Below are 27005 nucleotides of genomic sequence, written 5' to 3' on the forward strand. Positions count from 1 at the left end.
TTCTCTCAGAAATTGTGTGCAGGTCTCCAATCTGATGTGCCCAGCATTTGCCAGTGTGCTGACGGGCTCATGTATTGCCAAGGTCACAGTGTATGTTTTCTTATCCCGTTATAGGCAATTTAACTTCCGAAACCGTGATCTTGCTATTAACTCAGAAATCTTTCCCATGGAAGACTGTAACATTAGTCCAGAAATTCTCTGAAGTGTGCTTATAAGCTTGTTCTGCAGCCTACGTTTTTTAAAAGTTAAATAAATCATTTGGCTTCTCTTTTGGAGTGACAAGACTGTTACAGATATTATATCCTGGGGAGGGAGAAAGAGTTCAGCTCAAAATCTGCGAAGTCGCGGTTGATAGGCAATGCTGTGGACTGGATCGGGTGGCTGGGTCTTCCTGGTTGTGCCTCAGAAGCAGGTAGGAGGAAGAGAGTTTATGACAGTGCTGTTTTTCTGCGCCAGGATCATAGGAGAAGCATCTGTGGTTTTAGATGAAGGGGAACGTAGGTGATGTGTGTTTCTGTTTCCTTGAGAAAGTCTGTGATATCAGTCTTGCCATCGTTTCAAGAGAGAGTTCCAGGTGCAAAAACACTTGATACAGAACAAAAGAGATTTGCAAATGTGCCCCCCAACCCCGCGCATGCAGGTTGAGATTTTATCAGAGCTCACATTCATTCCTCAAGCACACACATGAACTTGCAGGCAGAGGTTAGAAAACCCTGTGTGTTTGCTGGAGTCTGAGTGGTTTGGGACACTAAGCTGACCTCGATCTGTGAAACCCACTGCTGGCAGAAACTGATCACAGGTCTCTCAGGCCTGAGTGAGAAAGTGGGGTGCTCCCGGGAGCCCTGGCTCTCGGCGTCCAAAGGGCTCTATCGGCTTTTCGGGTACCAGCAGTTGATCTGTTTCTGGAAAGCTTTTCCTTCTGCGTCAAATTCTAATGACGTGAAGTGGATTACAGTGGCTTTCCCGCCTTTTGGGGTTCTTGGGGATGGGAGAGAGATTAAGCTCAGAGGGAAGGACAGGGATTGTAGAGAAACTGAGAAGGCAGCTCCACCTGCTCACTGGCAAGGTGGTGGGGAGAAAGCTTAGCCCTTTTCTCCATCCCCGTGGGTGAGTGGAGGAAGTCGGACCCCTGCCTTGCCCCTTCACTGTCCCTGTTGCTTCCCTCTCCCCTTCCTGGGCGATCCACGCCAGCCACGCAACCTCCAGAGGCGGAACAGTGGGTTGGACAGACAGGCTAGCATCTCCTCCTTCTCGTCCTCTCCGACCATTCCCAGGCCAGTTGGGGAAGCCCCCGCCCTATTTGGAGGGGGTCTCCAGGACCCCACCCCGTGACCTCATTGCAGGCAGCCGCGGAGCTGGGATGGCCAGGGGTTGCGTGGCGCCTGAGTGCACCCCGGGGATGGGTGCGGCCACGCGCGCGGCGTGGCGTGAGGGACTCGCCCCGGGATGGAGGGCGCACTTCCCATCTCGGGCTCCCACAGAGGCTGGCGGCATTTCTGGAAGCCAGAGGCCCCAGGCCCCACCTCTGGGCCCTGAGGAGGCCCCAGAGAGGACCAAAACAAAAAGGCAATTAGAGTTGCTAATGAAGCCCCAAGCCAGATGACTCATCTGGGGCGCAGCCACAGGGGGCGGGAGTCGGGGTGTGGGGCTTTGTGATGAAACCTGGAAAAGACGGGTCAGGGTTGTCCCCCAAAAGGATGGTGAGGTACGGCCCAGTGTGACCTAATCGTGCCTCCTCACCTCAGAGGCTGGGACAGAGGCCACATCTGTGAGGGAAGAGAGCGTTAACTAATGAACTGCCGGAGTGCGATCGCCGCGCTGTCTGAACCTTGAAAAACGTTGGAACCAGACTTAGACCAGGTTGCCAGCTACAGCAGCACACCCCAAGTCCATGGATCTGGACCTGGGAAGCCCCAGACTCGGGACTCAGCCACTCGGGCGCCTGGGGAGGAGACACTATTGCAACTCAGTAGACCTTAATTATGTGTCCACGAGGTCCAGAAGCTTTGCCGGGGCTGGTGAACTTGGCCCTTGATGGAGACACCAAGTGGTAACAGCCTGGAAGGTTTATGGAAAACTTAAGAGGGGCTTTGTAAATCAGCCTACTGAAATCAAAGAGAGCTTCTAGCTGCATCTGAGCTAGACCTTGGCAGAGGAGTGAAATATCATGGAGAGACCATAGGGTCAAGAGCATCTAGGCAGAAGCCAAGGAGCAAAGAGAGATTAAAGGTCATGGCTGCTCCCAGGGAGGTGGTGAGGCTCTGTTTCCCCAAGTGTATTTCAGGTCAGTTTCATGGGTCATTAATAAGAGGATAACCAGAAGCACCGCCTGGTCAGGCAAATGTGGGAAAGCCTAAAAATATACACCACAGAGGACCAAGAACTCAGGCTACAGGATCCCAAACATGTGACTCAAATCCAAACTCCACCCCTTACCTGCCTTGTAAACTTGGACCCAGATCGCTCCATCTGTCAAGTGAGGACCATTATCTGCATTCTTATAAGGACATTTGGAAGATTTAATTAGAGTGTTAATGAAAAAGTCCTACTATCAAAGTGTCTGGTCAAAGTCGTGGGGCCAAAGTGTCTGGCACCTTGAACGTTAGTTATTCTGACTAGCTATTAGATGCTACTTTCTTTGCTGCAGGAATTCTCACATGTTTTATTTCCTTGGTTTGTCCTCTATCTTTCCATGAGTGGGTCATTAGAATCTAATACTTTCTAACTCATTAGAATACGAGACCACTTTTTTTTTGGTCCCCAAAAAGTGTCACACACGGGGAACTCTAAATGCATGCTGGGATATGGTTGGGTTGGCCCAAGGAATTGAGACTACCATGGCCTGCAAGCCCATGAAGTTTTCCAAGATTTAATCAAGATTTATCAGTCTTCACCTCCCACTGCATGAATGCCACCCTATTACAATGAAACAGAAACCCCAAAACTGAGTTTCTCCTATCTAAAAAATTGAGTTTGTCTCCTTAAAACTATTGTCAGTTTTTATAAGGAAGAGAAAAATAAGAGCAAAGCAAATTCTTTCACTTTCACACCCAAAAGGCCAACCTCTGCCTCTGGTTTGAGGGTCTATATTTGGTGGGCAAAGGCAAGGACATAAGCTAGAATAAAACATGATCCCATCTTCAAGGAGCCATCAGTCAGAATGTTGTTCAGTCACTAAGTTGTGTCCGACTCTTTGGGACCCCATGGACTGCAGCACATCAGGCTTTACCATCTCCAGAGTTTACCATCTCCCAGAGTTTGCTCAAACTCATGACCATTGAGTCAATGACTCTGTCAATCAGGTAGAGAAAAGAAAGTGTGTGTTCTCATTTCTAAAATGTGAAATTAGGTTTTCAAGGAAGAGTATAGGAGGGGCTCAAAGTGAATTCTGGAAAAGCGAGACCTCAAGTCTCTGGAATGATCAGAGCAATAACTAACTTTCTTTGACATTTACCAAGTGTGAGAAACTGCGCTAAGTACTTTGCAATGATAACTCATGTGCACTTTATAAGGCTATAAGGTGAATGTTGACTTGCCCATTTCACAGATGAACAAACTAAGCCCTAGAGAAAGGCAGTAATCTGCCTGAAGTCTTCCAGGAAGTAGAGTTATCGTCTCAAACTCAGGTCCATCTGATTCTCTGTATCCCTCACCCAGGAAAGGCTTTTCAGAGGAGATGTGTGGCCTTGAAGGATGGATACAGATTAATGGGAGGGGAATTTCAGGCAGTGAGAAGAAAATTAACAAAGTCATGAAAGAGATCAGTATGGGGAGTGTCAGAAAATCCACCTGATGGAACAAAGGGTATGCATAGAAAGAAGAGGGAAATGAGCTCAAAAGGCTTGGTTAGATCTTTTTTTTTTTTTTTTTTTAGGTTTAATTTTTTATTTTTTTTTATTTTTAGTTTTTTATTTTTTACATTTTAAAATCTTTAATTCTTACATGCATTCCCAAACATGAACCCCCCTCCCACCTCCCTCCCCATAACATCTTTCTGGGTCATCCCCATGCACCAGCCCCAAGCATGCTGCATCCTGCGTCATAGGCAAAACACTCTCAGACATAAATCACAGCAGGATCCTCTATGATCCACCTCCCAGAATGCTGGAAATAAAAGCAAAAATAAACAAATGGGATCTAATTAAAATTAAAAGCTTCTGGACAACAAAGGAAAATATAAGCAAGGTGAAAAGACAGCCTTCTGAATGGTTAGATCTTAAAAGTTTTCATTGTCTGTGTGTTCAGTCGTGTTTGATTCTTTGTGACCCCATAGACTGTAGCCTATCAGGCTCCTCTGTCCATGGGATTCTCCAGGCAAGAATACTGGAGTGGGTTGCCATTTCCTTCTCCAGATGATCTTCCTGACTCAGGGATCAAACCCTCATCTCTTGAGTCTCCTGAATTGGCAGGTGGATTCTTTACCATTTTGGCACCTACAAGAACAAAAATTTGATGTTTGGTGGTGGATGTTAACTAGACTTACTGTGGTGAGTATTCCACAACACATACAAATGTTGAATCGTTATGTTGTACACCTAAAGCTAATAGAATGTTCTATGTTAATTGTATCTGAATGAAAAAACAGAAAAAAATAATAAAATTCTAAAAAAGAAAAAAAAATAGTTAGCTAGAAAATGCCCAAAAAGACATTACAAAAATGTTGGCAAATGCTGTTATAGAGATGTATAATTGATGAAAATTTATGTTATTTTCTGGGAAAAAAAAAAAAGACTTGGTTGAAAAAAAAAAAGATGTGTTTGGAATCAGATCATAGAAAGCCTTGAATGCCAAACCACAAAGTTTGGATTTCTTTAATACAGGAATCATTAAAACTTTGTAAACAAGAAAGTAACAGCCTGGCAGTGCTTTAGAGCAAATAACTGAAGATGATTAGTGCAGCAGGGGCAAAGAGGAAACCTCCAGTTACTGGGAAGCCATGTTTGTCCAGGTGGGAGACAGCAGTTGTTTGCTCCCACAATCCCTAAGGGATGCGGATGCTCGTCAGACCCAGGCTCCTAATTCTGCTACCCCAAAGCCATGACCACCACAGTGATCTTTCCAAGCAACGACCTTGAGGCCTTACTACATCCAGATTTAACCCTTGCAATAACAGGGGGTGGAATGGAAGGAGCAAGAGGGGCAGGCAGACCTCTGAGGGCCTTCTCAGCTTTCAGACTCCATGGAGCTAAAAATTCCGAGTGCTTTTATGGACATCATTACCCATACATTTCACCATTCAATCACCAGTTTCCAGACTTGTTCCTACAAACAGGCCTGTTTCCAAAAGAACTTGAGAGTCTACAAAATTTTTATGAGTTTACAGCTATAGCAATTGCATAATAATAAGATTGGCGTGCAGGGATTACAGGAGGATTTCTTTTCGTATATTCCTTCAGGATAAATTTTTATCCATCTTCTTGGCTGTCTGCCTTTTGCAAAAATTCAGCTGTCCCCTCCTTGTGTCCGAGAACACTTATTGTGGTGCGATACCACCCCAGGATCTTGTGCGGGGTTGGGGATTTTTTTTTTTGCTGTACTGAGTCTTTGTTGCTGTGAGGCCTTTTCCCTAGCTGTGGGGAGCAGGGGCTACACTTCAGCTGCAGGACACAGGCTTCTCGTTGCAGTGGCTACTTTTATTGTGGCCTTCCCTGACGGCTCAGACGGTGAAGAATCTGCCCACAATGCAGGAGACCAGGGTTCTCTTATTGAGGAGCACAGGCGCTAGGGTGCTTGGGTTTCAGTAGTTCGTACATGGGCTCAGTAGTTGCAATTTGTGAACTGTAGCTCAGTCTCAATAGTTGTGGTTCACAGGCTTAGTTGCTCCACAGCATGTGGGATCTTCCCAGATGGCAGGCGGATTCTTTACCGCTGAGCCACCCGGGGAGCCCCCTTGTGGTGCTTTGAATAATAGTTATTCGTGCTGAGGTCCTATGACTCCCACCAGCTCCCACATGGGAAATGGCAGCCCACTCCAGTACTCTTTGCCTGAAGAATCCCATGGGCAGAGAAGCCTGGTGGGATGGGGGCCACAGGGTTGCAAAGAGTTGAACACGACTGAAGCGACTTAGCACTCAGCACTCAGCTCCCACAGAGGGTGAGCTTCAGAGAGCAAGAATGAAATCATCTAGATTTTCCAGTGCCTTACAACTCTAGCAGATCTGAATCAATCTACAAACACAGGTCTGCAAGAAATCTCACATTTTTCCATTTTATTTCGTACAACATAAATCTGATTCCAAGAGTTCATGACAGCAGGAAGTTTAGTTTCAAAAGTGATCAGGCTCCTACCCCCACCGTCACCAGAACTGGGGAGGTCTTCCTTCAGATCACTGTGCGCTCTCTTATAAATTGCCTGTCCCTTTGATGTCTGTGTACTCAGCTTTCCAGCCCTACTTATGAAGTGAGAGTCACTGTCCAGCCGGGAAGCTGGGGTCCAAGTGGTCCTCAGCTGTCCTGTCCTCTGCAGTCTGGCCACAACGTTTCCACTTCTCACGGATGCCCTGGTCCCCTGGGGAAGTCGCCCATCAAAAGCCCTGCATTCTTGCCTTTCCCAGCGTCTACTCTTGGACTTGGGTTTAGGAAAGAAAGGAAGAAATATTATTTTCAAGAAATGTCTGCTTCCTGCTCTGCCTGCATAACCTTGAAACAAAGGAGCCCAAAGAGCCAGGCAACCTTCTTGCGATAAGTTGGGAGTAGAGAACACATATGAATAGGTATTTCCCTAAGTTATTTTGTCATATAACCCAACAGGCATTCAGCAGTGGGAGTAGAGTACATCTGCTGATAACCGATGAAACGGCATCTCCAAAGTTGCTCAGTTGATCACCAGAGCTTATCAGCCTTTTTATTAAGAACCTACTATGTGCCGGTACCTTGCCTATATTGTCCGCATGTCCCCATTTTTCAGATGAGAGAGGTGGATCACTTACTTAACACCCTACGAGCACTGTAGGGCAGCATAGGTAGTTAAATTCCAGCTGTACTCATCTCCAAAACCCACACCCTTCCGACCCTGCCACATGGACTCTGGCAAGGATTCCTAATTCTCTAACTAGCAGTTCAGAGCCCTGGTATTGACTCATCCCAGAGGAGACATTTCCAATTAACTTTTTTTTTTTAATTTATTTTGGTAAAGTAAAGTTGATTTACAATGCTGTGCCAATTTCTGCTGTATAGCAAAGTGATCAGTTATGCATACACACACATACATATAAACATTTTTCATATTCTTTTCCATGGTGATTTATCACAAGGTGTTGGATCTAGTTCCCTGTGCTTTACGGCGGTGAGACCTTGTTGTTTATCCATTCTCTGTATAATAGTTTGCCTCTGCTAACGCCAAACTCCTAATCTATTCCTCCCCAACCTCCTCTCCCTTGGCAACCTATAGATCTCTTCTCTACAACATTTGTTTTAAGTGGAGTTTTTTTCACCATGAACATAGTCTGACTCTGTTTGAAATACTGACAATCTCATGGAATGGCTTTTTACCCCATCTCATCAGCCATCTGTGAGGCAGCAGGGATGGAGACTTAATCCTATTTGAAAGATGAGAGCAAGGCAAAGTGACCTGTCCACGGCCAAAGGACTAGACGGGAGCTCAAAGTCCCACATGCATTTCTCAGTCTGTCTCCCCAGCAAGGAGGGGAGTTAGTCCTAATTAATCAGAAGTCATCTATAAGACAGCGTTAAATATTTGCACGTTTAGTGCCTGCTCATACGGCCCGTAACAGAAAATCATAGCTGACACTGTTGCCTTAAAACGCATCCTGCTAGATGTACACAAATGATATTTGAGAGGTGTCATTAAAACTTCACTTGGTGGGCTTGCCAATTGCCAGCATCCTCAAACCAGGTTACTCTCTTAAACTAGTAAGTTATTTTTTTCAGTTTCTTACTTGCACCTTTAAATTTTTTTGGAAAAAGACTTCTTTAGGTAATTTTGACCCCAGGCTGCTGTAAAATCTAATTCGAAATCGGTAGCATCTCAGTGTAGGGATTCTTTGAGTTACCAACCCATTTTATTTTATCATGGGTGTTCATATGCATTCCTCCGATCCTTCGCCTCACCTCTCTTCCTTTCCGATAAAGACCACATTTCTTGGTATGATCCTGGATGGGTGGGGGTCTTGAAAATCTGTCTCTTGCCCCCTTCCTCATCCCCTTTATCCCTACTGCTAGCCTCCATATATCCATATACCCATGTATACCAAATACCAGAGACTGGGTGCTTTAAACAACAGAAATTGATTTTCTCACAGTTCTGGAAGCTAGAAGTTCAAGACCAAGGTGCCATAGGTTTGATACCTTCTGAGGCCTCTCTCCTTGGCTTGCAGACAGCCGCTTTCCCACTGTGTCCTCATGTGGCCATTTTTCTGTAGAGAGCATGTGGTCAAGTTCCCCCTCTTATAAGAACACTGGTCAGATCAGATTAGGGCCCATCCTCAGGCCCTCATTTTATCTTGATCACTCCTTTAAAGGCCTTATCTCCAAGTACAGTCAGCTGGTGAGGTACGTCAACAGGTAACTTTCAGGGAAGCCCCGTTCGCTGCAGAACACCCCAAAAGCTATGCACAGTGAAGTCATCACAGTTTCCAGTCCTTCCTTCTCTCCGTGTGACGTAGGTTTAAAGAGTCACGTCTATTCCCTTTGCATGAATTATGTTGAACCATATGCAACGGCTGACCTTCAACCATTCTATTGCGTGCGTGCTGTGAGCTAATCATGTCTGATTCTTTGTGACCCTTTAGACAATAGTCTGCCAGACTCCTCAGTCCATGGGATTGCCCGGACAAGGATACTGGAATGAGCCGCCACGCCTTTCTCTAAGGGACCTTCCCAACCCAGGGATCAAACCTGCCTTGGCAGACTCTTCACCACTAGTGCCACCTGGGAAACCCTACACAAAATGGCAATTTTATATTACTCCAGTACAACCTAGAGACATAAAAACTCTCATTTCCTGAAAACAATTTAGGGACAAAGTCCTTATAATATTACAGAAATTGTCATATTTCCATCCTCCTGTCTTTTCTTGAGTCTGAGATGAAATGGTCCCAGACAAACTTTGAGAATTTACCCACACTACAAACTCCACCTTCAGCTTCAACACCAATCATAGCAAAATGTTCATTTTTTGTAAGGCAGCCCTGGGCTTCCCTGGCTCAGCTGGTAAAGAATTCACCTGTAATGTGGGAGACCTGGGTTCTCTCCCTGGGTTGGGAAGATCCCCTGGAGAAGGGAAAGGCTACCCACTCCAGTATTCTTGGGCTTCCCTTGTGGCTCAGCTGATAAAGAATCTGCCTGCTGTGCAGGAGACCTCAGTTCGATCCCTGGGTTGGGAATATCCCTGGAGAAGGGAAAGGCTACCCACTCCAGTATTCTGGCCTGGAGAATTCCATGGACTGTATAGTCCATGGGGTCACAAAGAATTGGATACTCTTTGCTACTTTCACTTTCCATTAAAATACCACCAGTCACCAGAAAGTTCTTTCTTATGCCAGAATCTGACCCTTTTAAATGTTTCTCCACTGGTCTTGTTCTATTTTTAGAAGTAGCAGGAATACCACCACTTTCCTCTGGCTTCTTAAACATTTAAAGACCATAACCATTTGCCTACCTAACCCTCTCCAGGGTCTCCCTGGACTTGCAGGGAGAAATTTCCCTGACACTATGTGGTTCACCAAACATACCCACGCCCCTCTGGAAATAACGTCCAGACCTCGACACCGGATACCAGATGACTTTCACAGTCAGTGCTAACTCCACATCAGTTTCCTGGGATGGGTGGCAGCTATGCAGAAACCTGTATGGAGAAATAATCTGAACCCAATTTAGGGTTCGCAGGAAAGAATGTAAAATTCAATTAGCGATAGCTTAAGGAGAAGCAGATACTCTCCAGAACTGCTTTAACTATTAATACTACACTGGACACTATCTGACAGTCCAGGTCACAGGGAAGCTATTACTCTGTGATTTAAATACTCTGTTTTCCTTAATGCTAAATTTGCATCAGCTTTGCTAGTCAGCCCATTTTGGAAAAAAAAAAAGATCAAGTACGTTGCTCAAATTATTTCTTTTCAGCACCGTCTCTTGCTATGTGGCACGGGCTCTAGGGTGTGGGTTTCATTAGTTACAGTTCCTAGGCTCTGGAGCACAGACTCAGTAAATGTGGCGCACGGGCTTAGTTGTCTGGAATATATGAGATCTTCCCAATCAGGGATCGAATTCATGTCTCCTGTGTTGGCAGGCAGATTCTTTACCACTGAGCCACCAGGGAAGCCCCAGATTATTTTTTCAATTTAGTTGTAGCAAAGCCGATTTTCATCCATGCTGCGGTTCTGCTTTTCTTTCTGCTGCTACTGCTAAGTCGCTGCAGTCGTGTCCAACTCTGTGCAACCCCAGAGATGGCAGCCCACCCGGCTCTCCCATCCCTGGGATTCTCCAGACAAGAATACTGGAGTGGGTTGCCATTTCCTTCTCCTATGCATGAAAGTGAAAAGTGAAAGTGAAGTCGTGTCCGACTCCTAGCAATCCCGTGGACTGCAGCCTACCAGGCTCCTCCATCCATGGGACCTTCCCGGCAAGAGTACTAGAGTGGGTTGCCATTGCCTTCTCTGTAGTTAGCTAAAAAGAATGAGGAATCGGAAATTGTGACCTGCGGGTATGACATGTTCAGTCCTAATCCTTCCTGGCTGTGTGATTGTGGGCAAGTTATCTGAACACTCTGAGCCTCCGTTCATCATTGAAAATGAGAAAAATAAGTACCTACTCCAGCGGATCCACTGGTATCTTAAGTAAAATATTATATGAGAAAATGATTGTAAGTCAGAAGATGAAATACACATTCTACTCAGGGTCAGGAGCTGTTGCTTTTGGCCAGCCAGCTCATTTTTTACCTCGGCCTCTTTGAGGGGATTTCTTCTCAATGGACAAACTGACAGCTTCTCTTGTTGCTGTTCAGTCACTCAGTCGTGTCCGACTCTTTGCGACCCCATGGACTGCAGCGTGCCAGGCTCCTCTGTCCTTCTCTATCTCTTGTATTTTGCTCAGATTCATGTCCACTGTGTAGGTGATGCCATCCAACTATCTCATCCTCTGCCGCCCACCTCTTCTATAGCCTTCAATCTTTCCCAGCATCAGGGTCTTTTCTAATGAGTCGACTCTTGGGGAGTAAAAACAAAAGTATAAGCAAGAGGCGTGGACACACACTAGGTACGCCGTGAATGGACTTGCATGAGAATATAAACTTGTCAAGGGAAAGCATTCTGGCCAAGACCAAAGTGTTTCCACTGAGTTGTCAAAGTGAAATCCAGAGCGCCTTTCCCTTGTTGTTTTGATTATTCAAGGTCAAAGATGTTTGGTTTGGGATGATTTGTGCTTGCCATCTGCTTACACAAATCGACATTGATGACCTAATGCTTTGCCAGAAAAGAAAATATACCCATCTCTCTGGATGTTGTCAGCCACACATTATCATAACTCTATACCATACATTCCATCAGGGGCCACACCCAAAATCTACAATGTGTCTGAGACCCAGGGGGCCTGAAACCACACTCTCCAAACAACATGGGCAGTCATCACCCACCCCTATAGGGCTCTCCAGGGTTATTGTAGTTCTAAGGTACCAGATTTTCAAAATTTTTTTTTGCAGGAAAATCCATGTACCTGGGGTTTTATGTGGCATGTTCCCATTTTAAAAACAATTGCTGTGAACTATTACATCTGGAATGGATAAACAACAAGGTTTTAATTGATAGCACAGGGAACTGTATTCAATATCCTATGATAAGCTATAATGGGAAAGAACCTTAAAAAGAAGAATGTGTACAAGTGGAAAAAAAATTTGATGTGTCTTAGACCTATAGAAAAGACAATGTCATATTGTTCCATTTAATACAATCTAGAGGCATAAAACGAGTTCCCATTTTCTTCTAAGCAAACCTTAATCAAATCTTCCCAATATACCAGTCAGGCTGGTAAGGTGTTTAACCCTATTTTACAAATGAGACCCAAAGCCTCGACATCAGTTAGCAGTGACACATATGTGGCTTCCCTGGGGCTCAGATAGTAAAGAATCTGCCTGCAAAGCAGGAGACCCAGGTTCAATCCCTGGGTAGGGAAGATCCCCTGGAGAAGGGAATGGCTATCCACTCCAGAATTCTTGCCTGGAGAATTCTATGGACAGAGGAGCCTGGAGGGCTACAGTCTATAGGGTTGTAGAGTCAGACATGACTAATTTACAAGTAAAATCCAAAGCCTCACCATCAGTTAGCAGTGACACACATGAACGTGAATACGCGATCCCCTCACCAACAGAGCCGAAGTCTTCCGTCTCTTGAATTTCAGGAAGAAATTTAAACTGTGTGTGGCTGCTCACATGCCCAGAGATGGGCAGATTGGGGTGAACAGTGATTCTCCTGGCCTCTTCTGGTGACTTGAAAGCTCCATATGCCTCGTGGCGGTCCACTCAGGCAGTCACAACAGGGTAACACTGTTGACTGAGGGCTTAAATAACAGAAATGTATTTCCTTGTGGTTCTGGAGGAGGGAAGTCCAAAACTCTCTTTCTGGCTTGCAGGTGATCACCTTCCCACTGTGTCTTCATGTGGCACAGAGAGAGAAAAAGGGAGAGAAATCTGCTGTGATGTCTCTTCCTCTTCTTGTAAGGACATAAATTCTGTCGGATCAGGGCCCCATCTTTATGACCTCATTTAACCTTAATGACTTTCTTAAAGGTCTTGCCTCCAAGTTTAGTCACACTGAAGATTTGACGCTTCAGCTTATGAATTTGGGGTGGGGCACAACTAAATCCATAACACCCAACCTTCTTCTGTGGATAATCAGCCTCTCCTGCCTTTTTCTCTTTTCTACCCTCACCCTAAATCTTCCTAAATCCACCCAGCCTACATCATTTAGCCATTTCCCTCTTTCAACCCCATTCTTTGAGTCCTGCAATTCATTATTCAACACAGCTTCTCACTTGCTTAACCCCTCTTCACTCATTCTCTCTCTCTCTCTCTTTTTTTTTTTGGCCCAACAGCATGTGGGATCTGTTCCCCAACCAGAGACTGAGCCCACATTCCCTGCATTGGAAGTGCAGAGTCTTCACCACTGGACTACCAGGGAAGTCCTCACGCCTTCTCCACTTGTTTCTCTCTTCTTTCTCAGCCTTTCTCTTTAATCCCAGCTATCACCTTCTCCAAAGTCCTCCTTCCTCTTCATTTTCTTCTCCAGAACAACCCCCAGAGTGTAAATTCTGTGCTTTTGCCTGCTTGCCTCTGCACTTCAGACCCTGCAGTACGTGTGCACCCTGAGTGGATTGCCCTTGCTACTGAGTCCAAGCCTGATCTTCTTACCATGCGAAAGACTAATGAATAGGAGAGGGATGTGGGGGCAACGAATAGAGACTTTATTCTGAAAAACAGCTGACAGAGAAGGTGGCAGAAAATGTCTCAAAATAACCATCTTATTGGGGTCTGGATGCCAGGTTCTTTTACAGAACCGGGGAGAAGAGCAGTGAGGAACTAAAGTCAAAAGACAATATAAAGAGGATGAGGCAATGAGGAAATCAAGTAAAAAGAGCCATCTGTCTTGCAAAACTTCTCCAGGAATGACCAGCCTCTGGGAAGGGATGTGTTAATCTCATCTTTCTTGCAGCCATACACAGGCGGGCAGGGTCAGATTATCTCTCTGTGAGCTGAACAAAAGCATTGTAACAGTCAGGCAGAGGGGCAGGGTCCTCTGATGCAGGCCATTATACATGATTATAACAACAAAGCTCTAAAGCTTTGGCCATCTGATGAGAAGAAATGATTCATCGGAAAAGACCTTGATTCTGGGAAAGATTGAGGGCAGGAAAAGAAGGGAGGGACAGAAGATTAAATGGTTGGATGGTATCATGGACTTAATGGACATGAGTTTGAGCAAACTCCGGGAGATAGTGAAGGACAGGGAAGCCTGATGTGCTGCAGTTCATGGGTTCACAAAGAGACAGACATGACTCAGCGACTGAACAACAACAATGACAATAATAACACAAGCAACACAAAGCAAGTCAAAGAAACAGTTCCAACATGGAATCAGAATTGGTTCTTCTCTGCAACACCCTGAGCAGTGTCTGGGATGTAGCAGAAATCTTGTAAATGTCAGAATGCTCCAGCTATACAAGATTTGAGGCAAGTTAAAAGAATTGTGCAAAATGAAGCAGTTTAAGTGGAAATTAAAAAATCAAAGCCATGAGACAAAAGAAAACAAACTATGTGAACCATAAGGCCCAATCTGGTTATTGTGATTGAGCGTGAAATTTCACTTCCTGGCAGCCAAACCCAGAGTCCTTTCAGACTTAAAGTGACCCATGTGTTCTCTGAGGAAAGGAAATGAATTCCGTCCCTCCTGCCCTGACCCGCGTCCTGCCCTGGAACAACTGTTTTCTCTATATCTCAGCTTTCCTTTCAACATTCCATTCATCTCGCACTGACTATCCAGCCCCGTATGGTGTTAAAAGCTCACTCCAGTCCTGTTTAGAATGTTGTTTTGTGTCATAAGGAATGCAAACCTGATAATGAAGGCAATTTGGCGTTGAAGTGGTTGCTAGGAGGTTCCTAAAGGAAAGTTGCAATCTTGGGTTGACCAGAAAGCTTACTGAATGAGGGTTCAAGCAACAGCTGTGTGATTCACAGAAGAAAAATATCAGATAAAGGAAAGAAGGGAGGGAAGAGAGGGCGGGAGGAAAGGGTTCTCCAAATCCTCTTTTGAAAAGATTTATATTTATTTACTTTTGGCTTTTGGTTGGGCTGGTCTTCATTGCTGCATGCTAGTTGGGCCGAGTGGGGGCTACTCTCTAGTTGGTGATGTACAGGCTTCTCACTGCCGTGCTTTCTCTTGTTGTCCAGCACGGACTCTGGAACTCGGGCTTCAGTAGTTGCAACACAAGGGCTTTGTTGCTCCAAGGTATGTGGGATCTTCCCAGACCAGGGATCAGATCAGTGTCCCTTGCATTGCAAGGAGGATTCTTAACTATCAGACTACCAGGGAAGCCTCGGTCTCTGAATCCTTTTCTATTTTCCTCTAAAGATATTCAGTTTCCACATTTTCACTCTTTCTCCTTTTCTGTGATTGTCACTTTCACTCTTAACACCTACAGAAAAACCCTTATTTCCATCTCAGACTACCCTCCCACCCCACCCCCACCTCTCATGAAAACCTAGTCCTTTATTTCTAGCACTTTCTCCTGAACATAGAATGTAAGTTCAGGTCAGTTCAATTGCTCAGTCGTGTCCAACTCTTTGTGACCCCATGGACTGCAGCATGCCAGGTCTCCCTGTCCATCACCAACACCTGGAGTTTACCCAAACTCATGTCCATTGAGTCGGTGATGCCATCCAGCCATCTCACCCTCTGTCGTACCCTTATCCTCCTGCCCTCAATCTTTCCCAGCATCAGGGTTTTTCCAATGAGTCAACACTTCGTGTCAGGTGGTCAAAGTATTGGAGTTTCAGCTTCAACATCAGTTCTTCCAGTGAATATTCAGGACTGATTTCTTTTAGAATGGACTGGTTGGATCTCTTTGCAGGCCAAGGGACTCTCAAGAGTCTTCTCCAACACCACAGTTCAAAAGCATCAATTCCTGGGCGCTCAGCTTTCTTTAGGGTCAACTCTCACTTCTATACATGACTACTGGAAAAACCGTAGGCTTGACTAGAAGGACCTTTGTTGGCAAAGTAATGTCTCTTTTTAATTTGTTTTAATGTCTTTTTAATATGCTGTCTAGGTTGGTCATAACTTTCCTTCCAAGGAGTAAGCATCTTTTTATTTCATAGCTGCAGTCACAATCTGGAGTGATTTTGGAGCCCAAAATAATAAAGTCTGCCACTGCTTCCACTGTTTCTCCATCTGTTTGCCATGAAGTGATGGGACCAGATGCCATCATCTTTGTTTTCTGACTGTTGAGCTTTAAGCCAACTTTTTTACTCTCCTCTTTCACTTTTATCAAGAGGCTTTTTAGTTCCTCTTCACCTTCTGCCATAACTGTGGTGTCATCTGCATATCTGAGGTTGTTGTTATTTCTCCCAGCAATCTTGATTCCAGCTGTGCTTCTTCCAGCCTGGCATTTTGCATGATGTACTCTGCATATAAGTAAAATAAACAGGGTGACAATATACAGACTTGACGTACTCCTTTTCCTATTTGGAACCAGTCTGTTGTTCCATGTCCAGTTCTAACTGTTGCTTCCTGACCTGCATACAGATTTCTCACAGGAGGCAGATCAGGTGGTCTGGTATTCCCATCTCCTTCAGAATTTTCCACAGTTTCTTGTGATCCACACAGTCAAAGGCTTTGGCATAGTCAATGAAGCAGAAATAGATGTTTTTCTGGAATTCTCTTCCTTTTTGGATGGTCCAGTGGATGTTGGCAACTTGATGTCTGGTTGCCCTGCCTTTTCTAAAACCAGCTTGAACATGAGGAAGTTCATAGTTCACGTATTGCTGAAGCCTGGCTTGGAGAATTTTGAGCACTACTTTACTAGTATGTGAGATGAGTGAGATTGTGTGGTAGTTTGAGCATTCTTTGGCATTGCCTTTCTTAGGGATTGGAATGAAAACTGACCTTTTCCAGTCCTGTGGCCACTGCTGAGTTTTCCAAATTTGCTGGCATATTGAGTGCAACACTTTCACAGCATCATCTTTCAGGATTTGAAATAGCTCAACTGGAATTCCATCACCTCCACTAGCTTTGTTTGTAGTGATGCTTTCTAAGGCTCACTTGACTTCACATTCCAGGATGTCTGGCTCTAGATGAGTGATCACACCATCGTGATCATCTGGGTCATGAGGATTTTTTTGTACAGTTCTTCCATGTATTCTTGCCACCTCTTCTTAATATCTTCTGCTTCTGTTAGGTCCATATCATTTCTGTCCTTTATTGAACCCATCTACCATCATCACAAAGATTCTGTTTGGTTACTAACTTAGCCATGACCCCCGGACATGTGTGATAACTGGTCAGTGCCTAGGACTATCACTGTTACTCTAGACTCTGGACAGCACGTGTCAGTAAGGTCACTGTCAACCTGAAATGGAGGTGGCATGACAGACCAGAGGACGAGAAGAATTAGACCAAAGCGCACAGACAAGGATGAAAGGTCTCACCCTGGAGATGGCAAAACTGATAGGAGATGTGAGAATGATTTCAGGTGTTTGTCAGTCTCCCTCAAGTAAGATTTTGGAAGCAATTCTCCAAGAAAAATCACTGCAGATGGTGATTGCAGCCATGAAATTAAAAGACGCTTACTCCTTGGAAGGAAAGTTATGACCAACCTAGATAGTATATTAAAAAGCAGAGACATTACTTTGCCAACAAAGGTCCATCTAGTCAAGGCTATGGTTTTTTCCTGTGGTCATGTATGGATGTGAGAGTTGGACTGTGAAGAAAGCTGAGCACCAAAGAATTGATGCTTTTGAACTGTGGTGTTGGAGAAGACTCTCGAGAGTCCCTTGGACTGCAAGGAGATCCAACCAGTGCATTATAAAGAGACTAGTCCTGGGTGTTCATTGGAAGGAATGATGCTGAGGCTGAAACTCCAATATTTTGGCCACCTCGTGCCAAGAGTTGACTCATTGGAAAAGACTCTGATGCTGGGAAGGATTGGAAGCAGGAGGAGAAGGGGATGACAGAAGATGAGATGGCTGGATGGCTTTACCACCTCGATGGACATGAGTTTGGGTGAACTCAGGGAGTTGGCGATGGACAGGGAGGCCTGGCGTGCTGAGATTCATGGGGTCGTAAAGAGTCAGACACGACTGAGTGACTGAACTGAACTGAACTGGCATCAATTTCTTCAGTTTCTAATCCAAGGAGGATTTGACCTGAGTTAAAATCATAGTTCTGTCATTTTTCTAGGCTTGGGTCCTTGGGGAAGGAACTCTGTCCATCTCCACTTTTTTGATGTGAGCAATTATGATAATAGCATACATCTGGCCGAGGTTGCCGTGACCACATAACGTGGTGGTAAGTCAATCATAGCAAAGATGAATATTCTTGGTACTTTTGTTGGAATACAATAGAAGAGAAAGCATTAGACAGAGAGGGCTATTGTTTGGATCATAAGATCCAACGATTTCTTTCCTTTTCTCCTTCCCTCATTCTTTATGCATCATATCCATATTCAGTCATAGCTTGAATTTCCATTCAGTAAGCTTTCTGATTAACCAAGAGTGGCGGATTTCCTTTAGCGATGCCAAAACAAAAGCTCCAGCTATAAATTGCCTTAATTACAGCACTTGCATCCTTTATTACCTAAAGCCACACTCTAAAAGCAGGATTTGAATGAGACCCCAAAAGATATTCAGAAGATATGAAACAGAGCTTTGAAAAATTATGTAAATAAAAGAGAGAGGGAGAGAGTCCTAGCTGTGGTTCTCAACCTTCACTGCACCTTCATCACCCTCAAGGGAGCTTTGAAAAATCCCAGTGCCCAGACTGCAACTGAGACCATTACCGCAGAACCCCTGATGCTGGAATTCAGGCATAAATTATTTTTAAAGTCCCTCCGTTGATTCTAATGTGCAGCCAAGGTTGAGAACTGCTGTTTTAGAGCAAGTTAGTGGCCAGCGGTGTAGAAAGCAGCAGTTGCCAAGACTGGATGTGTACGCAAAGTGTGAGCACATCGATAACGTCCTAGACGCTGGCGAGACCTTTCAGGAGAGCTCTGGGATCAGAAATCAGGCTTGAAAGGAAGGAGTGAGTGGCCAAGAAGAGTACAGAGCAGGCGCAGCTTCATCCTTCTGCAAATGTGGTGGAACCCAGAAAGGGAGAGGGAGGAAGGTGGCTTGAGGAGTGAGCGACAGCAAGACAAGTTATTTCCAGAGAAGGGGCGACGCAAACAAGTTTCAGTCAAAGACGAGCCTACCACATCTTATACATTTGCAGTTTAAGTTTGGGGATATCTTTAAGAAAATGGGAATAAAACTGCTATGCTGCTGCTAAGTCGCTTCAGTCATATCCAACTCTGTGCGACCCCATAGAAGGCAGCCCACCAAGCTTCCCCGTCTCTGGGGTTCTCCAGGCAAGAACACTGGAGTGGGTTGCCATTTCCTTCTCCAATGCATGAAAGTGAAAAGTGAAAGTGAAGTCGCTCAGTCATGTCTGACTCTAGCAACCCATGGACTGCAGCCTACCAGGCTCCTCCATCCATGGGATTTTCCAGGCAAGAGTACTGGAGTGGGGTGCCATTGCCTTCTCTGAAAACTGCTACATGAGCCAGCAACCCCACTCCTGGGTGTATACCCCGAGACAATCATAAGTCAAAGACACATGTACTCCAATGTTCATTTCAGCACTATTTACAATAACCAGGAAGCGTCTTAGATGTCCATTGATAGAGGAACGGGAACACACACACACACACACACACACACACTAGAATGGAATACTGGAATATTACTTGGCGACAGGAATGAAATCCAGTCATTTGAAGAGATGTGGGTGAACCTAGAATCTGTCATACAGGAATAGAGATGCAGACATTGAGAACAGACTTGTTGACACGGGGAGGAGAGGGCAGGATAAACTGCGAGAGAAGCACTGACATTTATATGCCACCACGTGTAAACTAGACTGTGAGCAGGGAGCTTCTGTACAGTACATGGAGCTCAGCTTGGTGCTCTGTGATGACCTAGAGGGGCAGGACGGGGGGTGGTGGGATGGAGGCCCTAAAGGAGGGCATATAATTATACTGATAGCTGATGCACATTGTAGTTCAGCAAAAACTGTACAACCCACTCCAGAAATCTTGCCTGGAAAATTCCGTGGACAGAAGCCCCTGGTGGGTTACAGTCCATGGTGCTGCAAAGAGCTGACCATGCCTGAGTGGCCAAACAACAATATCAACAACTGCAAAACCTAGCACAACATTGTAAAGCAATTGTGGTCCAATTAAAAAGTAAATACATTTTTAAAAAGTGAAATATAAATTTGGGAAAATAGTGAAAACATATTTACATTGACCCGGTAGATTTGATTTTGATGATTTCAGATACATCGCAGGCTCTTGACCAAGCATGCACTCTGCTTTATGCCTCGTGACTCCTTTCATTTTAATTGTCATTTGTTCAACTTTCTGCTTTCTGGTCAAACATGTCACTTGATGGCTTCTGTTAATCCTCACAAGAGCCCATAAAGAGGCTGCCTCACACTTTACAGATGAGGAAGCTTTCCAGATGAGGAAATGAGATTCAGAGAGGCCCCCTCCATTTCTCCAGAGTCAATAAGCGACAAACTGAGATTCACACCTGAATCTGGGGAGTGACCCCAAAGCCCACAGCCTTTGTACCTCGCTTCTGTACTTCCAGAAAAAGCACAAATTGAATCCTTGGAGAATTTCATGCTTCCTTTGAAACCTACAAAAAGACAAAAACTATGCCCTGAAAGACTCTTGTGAAGAGTCTGCAGGAGACTCTTGCAAGTCCCTTGGACAGCAAGGAGATTAAACCAGTCCATCCTAAAGGAAATCAACCTGAATGTTAATTGGGAGGACTGATGCTGAAGCTGAAGCTCCAATACTTTGGCCACCTGATGCGAAGAGCTGACTCATTGGAAAAGACCCTGATGCTGGGAAAGATTGAGGGCAGGAGGAGAAGGGGACAACAGAGGATGAGATGGTTGGATGGCATCACCAACTCAATGGACATGAGTTTGAGAAAACTCTGGGAGATGGTGAAGGACAAGGAAGCCTGGAGTGCTGCAGTCCATGGGGTCACAAAGAGCTGGACATAATGAGCGACTGAAAAAACAATGCCTGGAAGGGTGGTGTCCCAGCACCGGGGCCTCTGGATGAAATAAATGGAAAGTATATCAGAGGCTGCAGAAGCACTTGAGCAGGGTACAAAGCACTTCAGAGAGAGGCAGGCATGAGGTCTGTGCCATCAGTGACACAGGTGCCCAGGAAGATAGCTGAAGGGCAGCCAGAATTGGGGTTGACCACAACTGATACGAACCTGAAAACACCGTGCCCTGAGCCCTGTGCTCAAGTGCAGAAGAGTTTGAGCAGGAACGGCCACTCTCAACATCGTTTTCCTCCACCATCTGTCCACGCCTTCCTCCTCCCCTGGACTTGTCATCCTTGCTAATTTCTGCCTACCCAATCATCCAACTTGCACCCACTCATTTGGCCACCTTCTCTTGCTGAAACTGAATCTCCACATCCCCTGATTATCCCTGGAAACTGATTAGCTTGCATTTGCAAGCAATATTTTCCTCCTAGTACATCCAGGGGCTTTCCAGATGGCTCGGAGGTAAAGAATTCACCTGCCAATGCAGGAGACTCAGGTTCTACCCTTGAATCAAGAAGATCCCCTGGAGGAGGGCATGGCAACCCACTCCAGTATTCTTGCCTGGAGAATCCCATGGACAGGGGAGCCTGGAGGGGTACAGTCCATGGGGTCGCAAAGAGTCAGACTGAACAACTGAACATCAACAAAAGTACGTCCAGGTATCTGGGGTCCAGAGGATTGCTTTGATTTCTGGGATCTTAGCTTAGAGGGGAATGGAATGTAATAAAATGTATAATATGAGTTCCAAATAGCTGCATCATCTGTGTCAAAGAGATGCTTTCCATTTGGGCTGCCATCTGTAGATATTATTACCAGTTATCCTTACGCTCAGATGGGGGAGAGAGCAAAATATTGTTTTTCCTTCCAATCCAAAGGCCTGGAAATTGCTGATGCAATGTCCGGCAGGAAAGAGCCAGAAACATTTTGTGCTGCCTTTTTAAAACATATTTTAATATTGTATTTTAAAGGAAACTGGCCAGCAAGGTCATTCAAGGACACATTTTAGACTCTTTGAGAATCAAGTTGGGCAAGACCATAACAGACTGTTTAGTTGGACAGACAACTTGCCAACAAGTCCATAAAAGGAAGGGTTGGCTGAATATTTTCTTTTGGCTCTTATTTTCAGATTTTCTTCAAAAGTTAGTCTGACAAAAATTGAAGAGAAGCCATGCAATACACCCATGAAAACAAACACTTCAAATAGAACTTGTATCTCAGAACAAATCATTCCTGGGAATTTGTGCTAATTTGGACGAGATTCTTGTATGTGAGGTGCCAGATTGATTACAAAATTCACTGAAAGGAAAGATGGGGCATTTTCTTGGTGTCCACTGTGTGTCTAGAATGTGCCCAGCATCCTAACAGGTACTGGACAAGCATTGTACCAGTCAGTCCTCACAATTACACCTTCAGAATGGTTTTAGTCCCATTTGGGTGCATGCATGCTCAGTTCAGTCACTCGCTCATGTCCCACTCTTTGCAACCCCATGGACTGTAGCCTGCCAGGCTCCTCTGTCTATGAGATTATCTGGGTAAGATCCCTGGGGTGGGTTGCCATTTCCTCCTCCAGGGGATCTTCCCAACCCAGGAATCGAACCCACATCTTCTGTGTCTCCTGCATTGGCAGATGAATTCTACACCACTGAGCCACCTGGGAAGCCCCATTAGCTCCATTTATCAAGAGAGAAAAATAAGTATGGCTAGTGTATGGGTGAGATATGAGCCGAAGAATTCAGACTGAAACTACTATTTATTCACAATGTATCTGAATCAATAAATGAATGAACCTTACAAAGTAACAAAAAAGAAGAGAAATATACAAGGACTCAATAAGCCCTGTATCCATTTCAACCCTTGGATACTGGAAGCTGATGTCTCCTGCGAACCTAAACCTTCAGTCAAGGTACATCCCAATATGCATGGATCTCCCTGGAGAAGAGGCGCCAGCCCCTCTTCCTCCGCAGCTGTTTTGTGGTGGACTAGTTAAGTGAGCTTAATGCTCATCACAACCCACTTTGCAACTAGGGACAATGAGTGTCAGAAGCCTTAAACATCAGAAGAGAGAAGGCTGGACAAGGTCTGGAAATGATAGGGACCCACACACCCAGTGAACAGGAGAAAAAAAGACTTGCTGATGACCCTTAGCCATGGTCAAGTAGCCCTGTTTGATCAGAGAAGAATATTCCAGAAGGAAAGTAGTGAGATGCAAGTCAGACAAGGGCTGGATAGGGTTCAAACCGTGAAGGACTCAGAATATAGTAAGCCCCCTACATACTGGAATGTTTCATTCTGCAAGCGTGTTTTTAAGTCCCATTTGTTCATAAGTCCAACCAAGTGAGCCCAGGTACCCAACTAGCACAATCAGCTACGGAGCACTGCACTATAATAAGTCTATAATACTTTTCACACAAATAATACATCAAAACACAAAAATGAAGAAAGCATTTTTAATCTTATAGTACAGTACCTTAAAAGTTCAGTGGTACGGGACAACAGCTCTCATACAGGGTCTGGCATCCGGTGATCAGGCAAGAAGAATCGCTGGCCAGAAGAGGGAGAGGAGACGGGAGCTGGCAGAGCTGAAGGATCGTCAGCAATAGGAGACGGAGGGTAAGCTGCGATTTCACTCATGCCTAACGTTTGTGAAACTCATGTTTGAAAGTTCATGACTTGAAAGTTCATATGTAGGGAACTTACTGTATGGGAGAGGTGATTTTGACTTTATTTTCAAAGAACTGGGACCCCATCAAAGGCTTCTGAGTGAGGGAGGCACATGGGGAACAGAGTTTGAGAAGAATTAAGCTGGCCATATGGGACTTCCCTGGTGGCTCAGACAGTAAAGAATCTGCCTGCAAAGCCGGAGACCCAGGTTCAATCCTTGGATAGGAAGATTCCCTGGAGAAGGAAATGGCAACCCACTCCAGCATTCTTGCCTAGAGAATCCCATGGATAGAGGAACCTGGCTGGCTACAGTCAAAGAGTTGGACATGACTGAGCGACTTCACTTTCACTTTCTTTCACTTTCAAGCTGGCCATATGGGACTTCCCTGGTGGCTCGGACAGCAAAGAATCTGCCTGCAATGCAGGAGACCCAGGTTCGATCCCTGGGCTGGGGAGATACTCTGGGGAAGGGAATGGCCACCAACTCCAGTATTCTTGCCTGGAGAATCCCACGGACAGAGGAGCCTGGAGGGCTACAGTCCACATGGTCACAAAGACTCAGATATGGCTGAGTGACCCGCACTAGCACTTCAAGTTGGCCATGGTTTGAGAGAGGGACAGGAAGTGGGGAGGCCAGCCTGGGGACTTTCCTGAGAAGAATTCCGTGACACTCGAGGCTGAAGTCGTTGGGAGGCTCTGCGTGCCCTGCGTGCTGTGCCGTGCGCTGCTTGGTCCCAGCATGCAACTTTAGGCTGTTTGTGCTCTAATGTGCTCCCATGAAATGGCCTAATTACCCAGGCCTTTGATGTGGAAATGTCATCCTGACAGTGAGTGAATTCCAGGAACTCTTCCAACAGAGATCACCCACTAAAGAGAGAGGACCCCGTGACCGGCATGTTAACCTTAGGAAGCAAGGAGATGGTGATGAGAAGCAAACTGCTTGGGGGAAAAAATGTGCTTGCTTCTTTTTTTTTTTTTTTTGTAAAATGTTTATTTCATGTATTTATTTGGCTGCACTAGGTCTTCATTGCAGCACATGAGATCTTTCTTAGCTGCGGCGTGCACACTCTTAGTTGCGGCCTGCGGGGTCTAGTTCTCTGACCAGGAACCCAACCTGGGGCCCCTGTGTTGGGAGCTCAGAGTCTTAGTCACTGTACTACTGGGGAAAGAATTCTTTTCCATAGAGACACTGTTGTTTCACCGCACCCCTGCTCACGTCTGCACCACTGAATTCTTGCTTTGCTCAGAGCTATCTCCAGAGACCCTTGAACTAGAAACATCCTAACTAAGCCTTGCTTGTGGGGGCTGAGTGGATCTATGCATCTTACAGGTTGTAAAAATACAAGAAAACAATATGGGAGAAAAGCCTAGAGAAGATTGCATCTCAGCTCACTTAGACATCTGATCTTGGGCAAATTCATTTGGCTGCAGAACAGCCATAAAAGCATGAAGGTCGGATGAAATAATACAGATGACAGCATTACAAAGTAAGGGGCTGACTACAGAGGTCCGCACGTGCCTCTCTCCAAGGCCAGGCAGGGAATGCAAATGAATGCAGGGGGCTGAGGGAAGACCTGAAAACCAGAGCTTCCATGCCCAGCCCAAACAGGGTACCAACTTCTCAGTCACACTCAATTTGCTCCCGAATGTAAAAATAATAACTAACTCAGATCATCTATAAAACCTCAAACAAAGCTGTGGATCAAACTTGGCTGCCAGTTTGCAGACATGGATCAGCTGATTGCAAACAGTTAAGCACAAATCCCAGCTCTGCCGCGTGCTAGTTGTGTGCGTTTAGACACCTTTCGCACCTTCCCTAAATCTTACTTTTCTCAACAAAGAAACATGGATAAGAAGGGCAATGCAGAGAGCAGCGGTGGAGATTAACTGAGATGGTGCGCAGGGCTCCACAGTCAGCAGGTTAGAGCTGGATATGGAAGCCCCTTGCTGTGCCAGACATTAACCCTTTAGTAGCAGGTCTTCAGGGAGGTCTAGGGGGTGAGAGGTAGGCAGCACAGCTTTCACCAAAGCCCGTCATCCAGCTCTCTATCTCTTTAATGTTCAACAAGTGACCACAGTAATTTTTAATAACTGAAGTATAGCTGATTTGGAGAAGGCAATGGCACCCCACTCCAGTACTCTTGCCTGGAAAATCCCATGGTTGGAGGAGCCTGGTAGGCTGCAGTCCATGGGGTAGCTAAGATTTGGACATGACTGAGCGACTTCACTTTCACTTTTCACTTTCATGCATTGGAGAAGGAAACGGCAACCCACTCCAGTGTTCTTGCCTGGAGAATCCCAGGGACGGGGGAGCCTGGTGGGCTGCCGTCTATGGGGTCACACAGAGTCGGACACAACTGAAGTGACTTGGCAACAGCAGCAGCATAGCTGATTTACAATGCTGTATTAGTTTTGGGGGTATAGCAAAGTGATTCAGTGTTCTTTTTCAGATTCTTTTCCATCACAGGCTATCACAAGATATTGAATATAGTTCCCTGTTCCATAGAGCAGGTCCTTGTTGTTTATCTGTTTTATATATAGTAGATTGTATCTGTTAATCCTAAGCTCCTAATTTACGCTTTACCCCCTTTCCCCTTTGGTAATCATAAGTTTGTTTCCTCTGTCTGTGAGTCTGTTTCTATTCTGTAAATAAATTCATTCATATCATTTTTTTAGATTCCACAAATAAGTAATAGTATAAGATATTTGTCTTCCTTTGTCTGACATTCACTTAACATGATGATCTCAAGGTCATCCATGTTGCTGCAAACAGCATTATTTCATGCTTTGTTATGGCTGGGTAGTATTCCGTTTTGTATATGTATCCTATCTTCTTTATCCATTCCTCTGCTGATGGACACTCAGGTTGCTCACGTCTTAACTATTGCAGATAGTGCTGCTATGAACATTGGGGGCATGCATCTTTTCAAATGAAAGTTTTGGTCTTTTCACAGCAGTTGTTTTTAAGGCTCCATTAAGGTTCACTCTGCTCCCCATCCAGAAAGATTTTCATGTCACTCGAAACCGTGCTCTGTGTTAAGGGGGATAAAATATGAGGAAAACACAGGTCGTGACTACCAGAGGACAGACAGTATTTAAATGTCCAATTCTTTGCGACCCCATGGACTTCTGCCTGTCAGGCTCCTCTGTCTGTGGGATTCTCTAGGCAGGAATACTGGAGAGGGTTGCCATTCTCTTCTCCAGGGACTCTTCTCGATCCAGGGATCAAACCCACATCTCTTGTATCTCCTGCATTGGCAGGCGGATTCTTTACCACTATGCCACCTCAAAGCCCTCCATCACAGCAAAGAGCAATGTCGCTAGATTTGGGTTGTCCCTGAGCCCTGACCTGGTTGGGTTTGGCCTCCTTCATCAACGTCTGGCAGATGTAGGAGGGTGGTCTGGACCCTCTGAAAAGCCTCAGGTATTCCACTTGGACAGCCAGCTCTCTGAATCATCAGGGCTTTGGGGCTGAAGTGGGTGACCAGACATCTGAGAGCTGGATTCTATG

General features: G+C 45.3%; 1 protein-coding gene across 2 annotated transcripts in view; it reads left to right on the forward strand.

Annotated features, from left to right (window-relative positions):
- The window catches only part of C1QTNF7 (C1q and TNF related 7), a 126147-nt gene that overhangs the window by 805 nt on the left and 98337 nt on the right, over positions 1 to 27005 (forward strand). Inside the window, exon 1 of one of the 2 annotated variants that reach the window (XM_069594717.1) lies at positions 23298 to 23443. The exons of the other annotated variant lie outside the window; for it this stretch is intronic. The gene's annotated coding sequence lies outside the window, so the exon portion shown is untranslated. Of the gene's footprint in view, positions 1 to 23297; positions 23444 to 27005 lie in introns of those variants that run through there. 2 annotated transcript variants of the gene reach the window in all.

Source organism: Ovis canadensis, chromosome 6 (genome assembly GCF_042477335.2).
Source record: "Ovis canadensis isolate MfBH-ARS-UI-01 breed Bighorn chromosome 6, ARS-UI_OviCan_v2, whole genome shotgun sequence".
NCBI classification, from domain to species: Eukaryota; Metazoa; Chordata; class Mammalia; order Artiodactyla; family Bovidae; genus Ovis; species Ovis canadensis.